Here is a 13,908-nt window from a genome sequence, read left to right as displayed (position 1 = left end):
TTAAACCACCTCATCCCATAGATCACAATCAACTCAAAGGGAGATCTGAATACTAAAAGTCACTGTCAGAAGAAGAAACTGCATCAGGTACTTTTCACACCTATGGTGATGGAGAGTGCTCTTGACCAAACAAGAGAGGAGATCACAAAAGAGAAAATATCTAAATCCAAGTACATGAAATAAATCCAAGTACATGAAACTGAAATTTGTATTATCAAAATCAATGCAACTAGGATAAAAAGGATATTTGTTTATTGTGGGAAAGGGGAGGGGGATCTATACATCAAATGTTTCTGATGAGGGACTGATATCCCAGATATAAAGGAAAGTGGGGAATAAGACAAAGAGCCATCCCTAACGGATAATTACTTGGGTTCTAAAAAGAAACATCACAACTTATTAATAACCTTAGGAAACATTGTTCCAAGTCACTCATGGTAGGAGAAATACAAACTGCAGCTCTAACATTTCACTTAACAGTTAGCAAAGATGAAAGATGGAAAAGGAAGAGCAAAAAGAAATAAAAACATAATAATAATTCAAGGAAGCTCAAGAAATATGAGATAAGGCAGGAAAGGCAAAGGAAGAAAGGGGGAAATGATGGGAAAAGTGTAGGATCAAATAAAATTCAGAAAGGGTAATGACAGGGACAAAATGTAACTTAAATAAGAAGAGGGGGCATTGATACAAAAACAAACAAAAACCCTTAAATGGAAAAAAACCCAACAAGTCTAATCATGATAACCTTAAAGGTGAATGGGTTAAAATCCCACAATAAAAATGAAAGAGAATGGCATATTGGATAAGAAACCAACTCCCCACAATTCGATATATAATATATCTACATTTAAAAAGCAAATAAATCTATAGAATGAAAACAATGAGCTAGGACAAAATTTATAATGTCAGACAGATTCCAAACAATCAAGAGTTACATTGGGGCGGAGCCAAGATAGTGGAGTAGAAGGATGACCCACAGAAGCTCTCCTGCCACAACCCATAAAATACCTGTAAAAAGTAACCCCAAACAAATTCTAGAGCAGCAGAAGCCATAAAACAACAGAAAGAGATTTCCAGCCCAAGGGAGCCTGGAAGGCTGACAGGAAAGGTCTATCTCACTAGGCACAGAGTGGAGCATAGCCCAGCCAGAACTGCACTGCGTAGCAGGGACAGGACCTGAGCTGGCTTCAAGGTGCCACAGGAAGCAGCTGTAGTTCCCAGATCCCTCAACCCACAAACGTCAGAGACAGCCTCAAAGGTCAGTGAGAAAGCTTTTACACTTGGGTGAGAAGGGAGCAGGGTCCTCCTGCACTAGCCCTGCCCCGAGGTGGCCCCTGGTGGCAGCAACATCCATTTTTAGAGCCCTTCACCTAAAGATTCTTGGGGAATTGAGCCACTGATCTGGATCTCAGCCCTGAGTGGTGGTCCTGGGGTGAATAAGAGTGCTGACATGGTGGAGCTGGTGGAGGCTCTGGAGAGGGAATTCTACTCACAGATTCTGGGCAGAAAAGCTTGCAGCAGCTCCCAGACCAGAGTGCAGGCCACCTTGATTGTGCCACCTTGGAGGAACTGATAACTTACAAGTCCCTAGAGCATACTCCTCTTTTGACAAAGGACTCAAAAGTCAAGTAACTGGCTGGAAAAATGCCCAAAAAAGGGAAAAAAATAAGACTAGAGAAGGCTACTTTCTTGGTGGACAGGTATTTTCTTCCATCCTTTCAGATGAGGAAGAACAATGTATACCATAAGAGGAAGACATAAAAGTCAAGGCTTCTGCATTAAAAACCTCCAAAATAAATATGCAGTGGACTCAGGTCCTAGAAGAGCTCAAAAAGGATTTTGAAAATCAAGTAAGAGAGGTAGAGGAAAAACTGGGAAGAGAAAGGAGAGCAATGCAAGAAAACCATGAAAAGCAAGTCAACAGCTTGCTAAAGGAGACCCAAAAAATGTTAAAGAAAATAACACCTTTAAAAATAGACTAACTCCAATGGCAAAAGAAGCCCAAAAAATTAATGAGGAGAAGAATGCCTTAAAAAGCAGAATTTTCCAAATGGAAAAGGAGGTTCAAAAATTCACTGAAGAAAATAGTTCTTTAAAAATTAGAATGGAACAGATGGAGGCTAATGACTTTATGAGAAACCAAGAAGTTACAAAACAAAGCTAAAAGAATGAGAAAATAGAAGACAATGTGAAATATCTCATTAGAAAAACAAATGAACTGGAAAAAAATCCAGGAGAGACAATTTAAAAATTATTGGACTACCTGAAAGTCATGATCAAAAAAAGAGCCTAGGCATCATCTTTCATGAAATTATCGAGGAAAACTTCCCTGATATTCTAGAACCAAAATTCAATAAATATTGAAAGAATCCACTGATCACCTCCTGAAAGAGATCCAAAAAGAAAAACTCCTAGGAATATTGTAGCCAGATTCCAGAGTTCCCAGGTCAAGGAGAAAATACTGCAAGCAGCCAGAAAAAAAACAGTTGAAGTATTGTGTAAATACAATCAGGATAACATAAGATCTAGCAGCTTCTACGTTAAGGTATTGAAGGGCTTGGAATATCATAATCCAGAAGTCAAAGGAGCTAGGATTAAAACCAAGAATCACCTACCCAGCAAAACTGAGTATAATACTTTGTTGAGGGCCAGGAGATCAGGAAAGACATTCGGGGAAACTGTTCTTTGAGACTGTGTTCATTATCATGGGAATGGCTCTCCATGCCCCCCAGATGTTGCTGTCTCTGTGAGACAAACAAGAGAATTACAGAAAACAAGGGATATGTAAAATAGATGTCCTCTAGGCTTTAAAGACAATAAGACTGGCCAAATCACTGGGACAGGATAAGTGGGATGGGGGATGATAGAAGGGAGAGCAAATGGGAGGAGGGAGTAATTAGAAGTAAACACCTTAGGGGAGGGAGAAGGTCAAAAGAGAGAATAGAATAAACAAGGGGCAGCATAGGATGGAGGGAAATATAGGTAGCCTTTCACAACATGACTTTTATGGAAGTCATTTGCAAAACCACACATATATAGCCTGTATTAAGTTGTTTGCCTTCTCAGCGGGGATTGGTGGGGAGGAAAGGAGGGACAGAAGTTGGAACTCAAAGTTTAAGGAATGAATGTTAAAAATTGTTTTTACATGCATCTGGGAAATACAAAATACAGGTAATGGGGTATAGAAATCAATCTTGCCCTACAAGAAAAGAGAGAAGATGGGGATAAGGGAAGGAAGGGGTGTGATAGAAGGGAGGGCAGACTGGGGGAAGGGGTAATCAGAATGCATGGTGTTTTGGGGTGGGGGAAGGGAGAGATGGGGAGAAAATTTGGAACTCAAGATCTTGTGGAGAGGAATGTTGAAAACTAAAAATAAATACATTTAATAAAAAAAATTTAAAAAGAGTTACAATGATAACTGTAGATAAGGCAACAATAAAAATTTGTGACAAAAAACTATACTGTGCTTAAAGGAAAATAAAACAATGTTATTAAGTATACATGGATCAAAAGGCATAGCATCCACATTCATATGGGAAAATTTAACTGAATTGCAAAAAATATTTAAGTAATAACAGTAGGAGACTAATGCTCTTCTGTGGGAACTAAATAAGTTGAACAGAAAGATAAGCAAAAGAAAAAGCCAAGTTAAATGTACTGTTAGAAAAATTAGGTTTCAAAGACATGGTATGTGAATGGGAATATTATATATACATACAGACACACACACATTTCATCACAAAGTACCTCATAAAAATAGTCCACGTTCTAGGGGACAAAAACATCATATATAAATGTAAAGAAGCAGAAAAGTGTATTATTTATAGGCTGCAATTCAATAAAAACTGAAAACACAAGAATGGAAACTAAGTACAAAGCCTTAAACAATGAGTACATTTAAAGAACATACCACAAAACTACGTGAAAGAGAATAACATACCAGAATTTAGGATTGCCACTAAAGTAGTTCTTGGAAGAAAATTGTGGGCTCCCTTTCTCTAAATCTAGAAGGTAACAAAATAGAAAAAAAATAGGATTAATGAATTGATTGTGCAATTAAAATAACTAGAAAAGAGATTAAACTCAAAAGAGGACAAAAAGACATTTTGAAAATTGGAAGAAACTGATTAAAGAGAAATTTAAAAGATAAGTAAAATGGTAAAACCAAGAACTATTTTTTAAAAAAATCAATAAACCATTAGCTTGTTTTAAAAAGAGGAAAACTGAATTATGAAAATCATTCACACACACACACAGACAAGAGGCTCTCCCATTAAAATGTAAGCTTTTTGAGGGCAAGAACCATTTTTTTCTTTTTTCTTTGTATCTTCACTATTTAGCATAAAGCATAATAAAGGTTAATAAATGGTTACTGATTGATTGGTCCAGATGATTTCACAAGCAAATTTTATCAAATGATTCAAGAAAAACGAATACTTGCTACAAAATTATTCTCAATAATTGAGAGACTACCGAAGTATTCTTACAGGGCCAATATCATGAATACCTAAACTAGGAAGGGATAAGAGCAAAAGAGATATATGCTAATCTCCCTCATACATATGGAAGCAAAAATTTAAGTAAGAACTTAGCAAAATGACTTCCTCAACATATTCAAAAAAAAATACTCACTTTGACCAAGATGGATTTATCCAAGGGATATAAGGAAGGTTCAACCTTCAGAAAATAATTACCATAATTAGTCACATAATTAATAATATTAATAACATAATATTAACTGTATTATAAACATTAATATTGCTGTTATTAACATAATTAATAGCAATAATAATACAGTAAGGTCATTAGACATACAAACAGCCTATGACAAAATGCAGCACTTTATGTTTGAGTAATTACCTTGAAACTAACAGGCACAGAAAGGCCCTTATTTAATATGCTCAAAAGAACATGTACAAAACTTAAGAGTTAATAATATTTGTAAAACACAGGATGCCTCTCCTGTGAATATAGCGGTACATCAAGAATGCTCCTCTCCTTATTCCTATTTGACAATTTTAGAAATGCTGTTGATAGTAATAAGATGAGAGAAAACTAAAAATATGAAGAATGGAAAAAAAGACAAAATTATCCTTATACAAGGGTGGTATAATGATTTACATAGAAAACCCTAGAGAGTTAGTTAAATGAAAACAAAAACAACCAGAACAAAAAACAGACAACAGCTTCAGCAAAGTAGGATGCAAAACAAATCCACAAAATCAATATCTGTAAAGTACTTCCAAAATTAGAGAAAAGTGACAGGAATGAGAAATACCATTTAAAATAACTACAAAATGCCTCTGAGGAATTAACCTACCAAGATATACTAAGATTAAGATACTACAGAATCCTCTTTATGGAAACTAAGGAGAAAAATAATTGGAAATAGTCATGGCTCATGGTTGAATCACCCCAATATGATAAAAAATGCCTTTACTATATAAATTAACTTATGGATTTGGTACCTTGCCAATCAAGTTGCCACGGGGATTATTTTATACTAAAAATAACAAAATTCACTTAGATGAACAAAAAGACTTTGATCCAAAAGGAAAATATGAAAAAAGCAAGAGCAAAGGGGGTGTGGAATCAATATATCACAAAGGAGAAAAGGCCATGACAAACACTTCCTTGGTGGTATCAGTTAGACAACAGAAAAGTAGGTCACTGGAACACATCAGATAAGCAAGTACTGCAAACAGGAGAGGCCAATATTTGATAAGCCCAAGCACACAGATTACTGGGAGAAGGGCTTCCTATTCTGAAAGAAGAACCAGGAAAAGTGGGGAGGACTTTGGCAGAAGACAGGATAATACCAAATTTTTTCCTCCTTAAGTCACAATGAGCTGTAAGTAAACATGTAAAGGTAGCAGGCCATAGTTTTGGAGTTGGGAGGACCTGAGCTCTGACACTTTGTAAGCTGTAAGAATCTGAGCAAGTCCCTTTACTTGTGCATCAGTTTCCTTAAAGGGAACATGAGATAAAACAGATCATTCTAATTGTATAGAATTGATATGATTGATATATATGTATATATATATAATATAGAATTGATATAGAAATGATATAAAAATCCAAAGGCTTTTGGGTGAACAAAATTAACATAGCCGGAGTGAGAGGAGAAACTGATGGGTGGGGAAGTATTCTGCACTTAAAATTTTTGATAAAAATCTTATCCTAAGACATAGAATTGACCATTTCCTAACAAAGTGGTTCAAGATGCATGCAGTTTGGTTTGTTAGCTAATTTTTACAGCTGTCTTTATCAGAGCCACAGAGGCGAGAAAGAAGCCATCTCAAAGCCAGAAGGTGTTGGGTTCAAGTCTCTGTGCTCTGGCTATTTCTTTAAGACTATATTATAGAGAAAGGGCCCACCTGTATTTGCAGAAGGCATTTCCTCCCTGGAGGAGTTCCCTATACCAAAGAAACCCAATTCTCAGCATTATCCACCCCTCACCCCCACCCTGCCATGTCTTTACATCCTTCATTTCCAAATATATTGCTCTTCCTCAAAGAAGCAAAGAAAAGCTATTTAACCAAACCTGCCAGTATGTGAAGCATCCTTCATAGCATAGGCACTATTCCAAACCCATAGTCTGCAAATGGAAGGGAACCCCTTACACACCCTGAAAAGCATCTCTCTCTAGCAGCAGTGTTTGGGGTGGAAGGCAGAGAGGATTCCAGTCTGGTGCTTTCTCAGAGACTAGAGGAGAGTGCCCATTCCTGGGCATGTTGAATGCATCCATGCCATCAGATTCTCACTCTCTATGACTCCAGAGAGCCAGTCATCTATATGTCAGGAAACCCGCTGAAACTGGTTCTCTTACAGGAGCGCACACACACACACACATCCTACCCAAATAACGTGAGGAAGGTCAGAACACTGCTTGGACCCTTTGGGGCAGAAAATCCAAGTACAGAGAATATCCCCCAAGCAGGGCAAAGGCAGAAGGGCCTCACATAAACCAAACCACTAGAAGCAGCACATTTTGTGTTGGAAACCAAAGTAGGTGCCCATCAACTGGAGAAGAGATGAACAAATGGCGGCATGTTGATAGAGATTACTGTGTAGAAGAAACAAATGGAAAATATCCAGATTTTAAAAAGGGAAAAGCTTGGAGGCATTAATGCAGAATGAAGTAAACAGAACCAAAAGAACAATGTAGAACTTTCCTCCTCTGGGGAGAGAGGTGGGGTGCTATGGGAATGGAGGGGTGCACACACACGTCTCTTTGAGGGTCACTTCTGAATGTTTTCTTTGTGACAAGGGAGGGTTCAATACATGGGTGGAGAGTGTTCTATGTAGTATTGAAGCAAATGCTTTAATTAATCACCTACTTGTTCCAGGAAACTTCTACAGATTAAAAGGAAATAGACTTTGTCCTAGAGAAGCTGGCATTGTCTTTGGTGTTTTTCAGTCATGTCTGACCCTTTGTGACTCCATTTGGGGTTTTCTTGGCAAAGATACCGGAGTGGTTTGCCATTTCCTTCTCCAACTCATTTTACAGATGAGGAAACTGAGGCCAACAGGATGAAGTGACTTGCTCAGTGTCACCCAGCTAATTGTCTAAGGCCATATTGGAACTCAGGTCTTCCTGACTCCAGGACCAGTGCTCTACCTACTGTGCCACCTAGCTGCCTTATATTACATAGGGGGAAGGACATAAAAACAGGGCTTTTTCTATCCATATTAAGGATAATGGACTTATAGTCAGGAAAAGTCTTGAGTTCAAATCCCAACTCCAACAAGTACTAGCTTTGAGGTCATCACAAAGAGGGACAGTCAGAGATAGTTGGCTTATTTCATGGGTGCCCACAGAATATGAAATGACCTTGAACCCCTTGTTTGGCTCAGGAGAGGTCTGGACAAACAATGACAAGGCCTTGTGACCCAAGCTGAAGAGGTCACCCACCAAGAGACCTCATATTCACTGGGGACTCTGAACGTTCTGATTTGCTTGTAAGGTTCTGCCCAAGAGTATCCTTTCTCTCCCTCCCTCTCTTTTCTCTCCCTGTCTCATCTCCTCTTTCCCCTCCTCATCTCTGTCTCCTCTTCCTTTTCACTCCTCTCTCTCTCTCTCTACCCACCTCTGTCTCTCCTCTGACTCAGGATTCCCCCACAAACTTGGTTGAAGTTGAACTGAATACTCCAGTTCACAAAGCAGACAACAGTGGCTTTGTTTCTTTGCAGATCTCCTGCCGCCCAGAGTGGGGGAATGTTCCCTCAGAGCCTTCTGTGTCCTGCAGCAGTGCTGACACCCACAGCAGGACCCAATAGCAGCCCCTGAAGTGACTAGTCTGGAGCAGCTGGGAAGGTGGGCTGGGGTTGGGTGGGTAGCATTTCTTAAGTCTCGTGGGTGGTCTCCAGCTGGACACAGCCCTACTCACCAGAACCGTGGCAGGGGTTGGGGACCCAGTATAAGCCCAACTGTCTTACTATGTACCTGAGGAAATGGCTCTGAGATGAAGTGACTCCTTTATCCTCCCAGAAGAATATCAGGGCAGAATCCTATTTTTTAGAGCTAGAAAGAACTTCCAAGGCCATAGAGTCCAGCCCCCTCATTTTAGAGATGGGGAATCTGAAGCCCAGTTCAGTGAAGGAACCAGGCAAGGTCACCCAGGTACTGTGTGGCACAGCTGCAATTCTGACCCAAGTCAGACACCTCCACTTTCAGGGGATTTTCTCTGACCCTACAGTCTTTTTTCAAAGAGAAACGCTTTTCTCCCAGTGGTTGGGGGCTCAATTAATAGTTGGTCTGAGGCCTGTCTTTCCCAAAATGTGTTTTTCCAGCTTGGGATGCTAGGTCACTGTAGAAGACAATTATTTCACTGAGGGCTACATTTGGGTAGGAGTCTGTAGCTGGGGAAATATTTGTAGAAGGAACAAAATGGAAAATTCCTTCTGGGAGGGTAGTATGAAACCAGGTGGAGGCCCAGAGTCTCTGGTCAGTTAAAAAAAAAATATCTGTGGGGAAATTCCTTCTGTCCTCCAAGGAATCCAGTTTGCTTTTGCCTGGCTCTGACCCAAAAGCAGGGCAGAAGGGTAATCCCTGGGCCATGTCCTTGGCCCTGGGGCTGGCAGAACTCATGCATGTAGCAGGATGCAAGCCTCACTGCCCTTTTCAAAGGAGAGAAGCTGGCTGTGTGACTAAGCCAGGGCTGCTTCTTGTGAAACACAAGAAGGGGCTGTGCTAAGAAAATCCTTCCTTCTGTAAAGCAGGGGAGGAAAATCGTGAGAACAGCTACTGGACAGAGCTTGGGACAGATGTGGGAAGACCTGGGAAGTCACTTCCCTCTGAGCTCCCCTTCTCCTTATCGCCTTCTTGCTCTCCAAGTACCTTGGAAGTGCTTTGTGGGCCTGACCTCTCAGATCCCAGCAGGTCAGACAGCTAGGAGGCAGGTTCTTGGCCCAGTGGTTGTGTTGGAGGCCATGGACCTAGGCACACTTTCTGAAGCATGGAGGACAAGGAGAGATGCCCTGTTTGGAAATGCATGCCCAATTCTTTAAATTCTCTTGGTGCCAGGGGATTGGGAAAAGTTCAGGTATGTTTTTGTGGTTTTATTTTGTCTGGTTTTTGAGGTTTACTCCTAGATCCTCCTCTATGGAGGAAGAGACTTCCAGCCCCCCATATCTATAATGGGTCAATCCGTTTCAATTCCCAAAAGTTCACCTTGGACTGTCTTTTATAAAATTGGGAAAATTTTAGTTTCCTTAAAAAATTTAAAAAGAAAAAAGCTTATGTTCTTTTGCAATACTGTTTGGCCTCAGTATCTCCTAGAGGACCATGAAGAATGGCCGGTTCTTGGAACTTTGAAAATGAATACTCTCTTGCAGTTGAAATTATACTGTTGGCAAGCTTTTAACCTTGTTGAGCTCTCTCAGAACCCAATTCTCAGGAAAGATTGTAAGAGGCTCATAGCTAGAGCCGCCCCACAAAGGGGCAATGGGGGCAACCAGACATTTTGGATGACCCCCTTCTTATGGATCCCAGGGCTTTGCTCCCCTCCCAGCCTCTATTCCCATCACCTCCCCAGTTTCTATCCCCACCCCAATCTCCCCCAGCACCCCATTTCCTATGCCACCCCTTTCCTGGCCACCCTCTTTTGCCTTTAGTTTCCCTCCCTTTTTCCTCTAGCCCAACCTCCTTTCTTTCCTGACTCCTTCACCTTCTACATCTACCCTGCATCTCCTCCCATGGTGCCCGCCCCCCCCTCCCCCCCCCCAGTGTCTTGCTGAGGTGCCTTCCTCTTCAGCCCCTCCCCCACAGGCAACGCCCACTCAGGCCTCAGACCCTCTGACCTCTTCCCCTCCTCAGGTGCCAGCTGATCTGTCCCCTTGCCAGCTGGTTATCCCAGACTTGCAGTCTAATCCAGATCAGCCAGCATTCCTCAGCCCCTTCCTCATGAGAAGTGGGATTTCTGATCTCCCTCCCCCAGCCTCCCCATCCCAGCACCTTTAGGGCTTTTTCCCCTGACATAAGTTACTGCCTCACCTAGTGGGACCATAAGAGCGAATGTTCTATTTTCCATCTCAGGCTAGCAGTTGGATGCTTATGGGCACACCTGACTGGTTGAAATTAGCTGGGGGGAAGCTGGATAGCAAAGGGGGTTAATTCAGGGCATAAATCCTGTGACTATCCCCTCCCTCCTCAGCCCTACCTTTCCCTCCTTCCTCCTGCCCACCCCTACCTGTCCCAAGCACCTTGAGGACAGGGATTCTGCTTCACTGTGGTCTCTGTAGGCCTGGTCCTTAGCCCAGCTAGGCAAGGAGTAGGTGATTAATGAAGGGCTGTGACAGATCTATAACCCACCCCACCTCTACAATAAGAGTTTAAGCTCTTTGAGGGCAAGGAATTCTTACTTTTGTTGCAGAGCACACAAGAGGGACTTAATAAATGCTTGTTGACTGAACCCTTCTTGAAGATCTGCTCTGCCTGGCTAGAGGTATGAGTTCCTTTGGGACGCGGGAAAGCCACATTCTCTTTGTAAACTGCTGACTGACTCACTTCCTATTCTGAAGAATAATGACTTTTGCATTTGTCTTTGAGCTCAAATCCAACCCCCCCACCCCCATGAATATTTTCCTTCTGGGAACTTGCTAAAATGCAAACTCCTGCTTTCCAAGAAAGATCCGGAGAGAGAAGCCTTGGGTCCACTGTGCCAAGATGCTATTGCCAAGGCTGGAAGATGCCAAGGTCAGGAGACCCTAGGAATCCCTGTGAGAGATATGTGGGTCCATCCCCGAAAGGGGGGTGAGGGATGGGGAGGAAAATGACGGTGTCTCTCGCCAGCACTGCTACCAATGTCAGGCTTTTCATCTCTTATTTTAGGTCCTGGTCTGCTCCTTCTTATGCCATTCCTCTCTCCAGCTGGTCTCCCTCCCCAATTCATCCTCTACACTGAGTAGCTATCCTAACGTACAAATAACGCTGTGCTCAAAATCCCTTTGCCTACGAAATAGACTCCTGTGCCTACGAAATAGACTCAAGGCTGCCCTCTCCCCTAAGCCCTATCAAGTTCCTTTCTTCAAGAACTCTCCATTGAGGCCAATCTAGCCTACTCTGTGCACCCCCCTCCCCATTCTCATCCCACCCTCTTTGGTCCTTTCTTACCACCCATCCTGGCCTGAAACAAAAACAGAATTTCAGAGCTGTAGGGACCTCAGCAACTGCCTGACCCATTAAGGAATCCCAGTAACCATCTGGCCTCCACTGAAGGGAAGCTCATTATCTCTGGAGACTGATGACCATGGCCTTCAGGGACAGCTCTCCAATTGTTCTGAAATTTTTGGTGAATTCTAGCCTCCATTCCATTGTTCCTGGCTCTGTCCCCTAGTCTCAAAGGATGAGGCTAATGTTCCCTTAGCCACCCAACAGCCCTTGGAATCAGGTTGGGTGAGGTCAGCTCCTTCACCAATCCTCAGGTTCACCATTTGGACTGGCCTCCTGTGAACCCTCACTGGCTTATCAAGATCTTGCTCAGGGCCCTGGTGCCCAGAAGCAGATGAGGTCCATGCAGGGCCCAGGACAGAAAGGCTAAGACTTCTCTATTCCTGGGAGCCGGCCTCTCACTGAAGCCCAACTCAGAATTCTTCAGGGGTCACATCTCATGCTGACTCAGCTTGCGGTCCACTAAGACCCCTTCTATCTTTCTTTCTTTCTTTTTTTGTGGACAAATGGCTGCCTGATATGGCCTTCACCAACCTGCACCTATGCAATCAGATTTTTTAAAAATCCAGGTACAAGACTGGATCCTTTGTGAATTTTCAGCCCCATGCTCTATAGTACTTTTATAGGTATCCTGACACATCCAGTGGATTGGCTATAACATTCCTGGCTAGGGTCCATCTTCAAATACGTTGTCTGCTATCCGTACTGAAGCCAGAGCCCCTGGGGCACCTGAGACACCCTTTGCCAAGCTGACCCTTAACCATTAACTCTTTGGACCCAGCCAGTCAACACTTTACACCGTCTTCTTGCCTCTTCTGCTGCTTTCCATGTTTTTTTGTGTTTGTGTTGTTTTCTTCAAGGATAATGAGATACTTGATCAAAAGCACTGATCAAACCTGGGTAACCTGTAAGGACCATACTCCCCTAACTGGTCAGTTTACTAGCTTCAGAAGAGAAACAAGGCCCTTCCTCAAACACTTTTTCATTTCCATGTTCGATTACTGTCCTTTAGAGTCCATTTCTGGGCCTAGGGGATTGGAATTGGCAGGCTCTGCTCTGGCTGATTTGTTTTTTTGAAAATGACAAGATTTTCTCCAGACCTGTCGCACCATTCTTATTTTCCATGTTCTTTCAAATGTCACTGACTCCCCCCAGTCTTGCCCTGTTGAAATCTACCTTCTCCAGGAAGTTTTCCCCAATACCTCCCAGTATTCCAGATGAACCACATTTCTTTCCTCCAAATTTGATAGCAGTCAAGCAGGATGACTCAGTGGATGACTCGTGTGCAAAAGTGACCCTTCCTGGGCCTTAGTTTGCTCATGTGCTAAAGGCCTGTCTATCTCACCGGGCTCTAGGGAGGGGCAGCTGAAAATGAACTTGAACAAGGGTCTTCCCTGACTTTGAGGCTCCCTAGGCTTGGGGGGAGGCAGGCTGTCCAGTAATGACTCCAGTAGGAGGTGTTCTTTGGGCTGAACTGTGAAAGTTCATCTCTCTGGGCCTCAGTTTCCTCATTTGTCACGTGGGAGGGATGGTCCCCTCCAATCCTAATAATAAGACCAGGAAGTTGTATCTGCTCTAAAACCCTTTCTTGGAGCTCTCACTTAAGTTAACTCCCTGGCCCACACAACAACACTCTGACCTCCATTTCAAGGGGCACAAAATGGTCAGGATCTGAGATGCAATTGATTGGCAGGTCTTCCCAGCCCCCTCCCCAATCCCATGAACAGCCAAATGAAGTGTCCCTTCAAAGGCAAACCTCCCTCAACAGGCACAGGGGTTAATCTATGTCAGGGAATCTCAAACCAAGTTCAATAACCTGGGTTTGCAAACATCTTGGGGGGCAGTGGGGAGGGAGGAGAGTGGGAGAAGAGCTAGTCCTGGCTCTGAGCCAGGCTGTACCTCCTGGATGGTCCGTCTAAAGTGCCGGCCTGCTCAGAACTGGCCTAGGGCCAAGGGCAATTAGAGACTTGTCCTCACCACACCCGGCAGGGAACAAGCGTTTAGAAGTCGCCCGCTCTGCAGAAGGCGCTGGGCTGAACTCTTCACAAATCTTATCTCCCGTGATGAGGGCAGCAGGGGCCACAAGACTGGCATGGGCCCTCTCCTTCCTTCCTGTGCCTGGCCCTGGCCATGATTACAACCCGAGAAAGGGCCTAGGCTAGCGAGCCCCTGGGGACATTTGGGGAGGTGCTGCCCCCTCCTTGCCAGGCTCCTCTCCTCTTCCACTCTCCTCCCCC

At 43.0% G+C, this 13,908-nt stretch overlaps 1 protein-coding gene across 4 annotated transcripts in view; it reads right to left on the bottom strand.

Moving 5' to 3' along the window:
- The window catches only part of CHDH (choline dehydrogenase), a 31,758-nt gene that overhangs the window by 17,550 nt on the left and 300 nt on the right, over positions 1-13,908 (bottom strand). For 2 of the 4 annotated variants that reach the window (XM_072599060.1, XM_072599058.1), the window contains exons 2-3: positions 4,633-4,677; positions 3,941-4,004 (exon numbers count right to left, since the gene is read on the bottom strand). The gene's annotated coding sequence lies outside the window, so the exon portion shown is untranslated. The remainder of the gene's footprint in view (positions 1-3,940; positions 4,005-4,632; positions 4,678-13,908) is intronic. The other 2 variants (XM_072599061.1, XM_072599059.1) reach the window with 1 other exon arrangement.

Source organism: Notamacropus eugenii, chromosome 3, assembly GCF_028372415.1.
Source record: "Notamacropus eugenii isolate mMacEug1 chromosome 3, mMacEug1.pri_v2, whole genome shotgun sequence".
Lineage (NCBI taxonomy): Eukaryota > Metazoa > Chordata > Mammalia > Diprotodontia > Macropodidae > Notamacropus > Notamacropus eugenii.
Note: the sequence above shows the minus strand (reverse complement) of the source record. Positions and strands in the feature narration are given on the sequence as shown.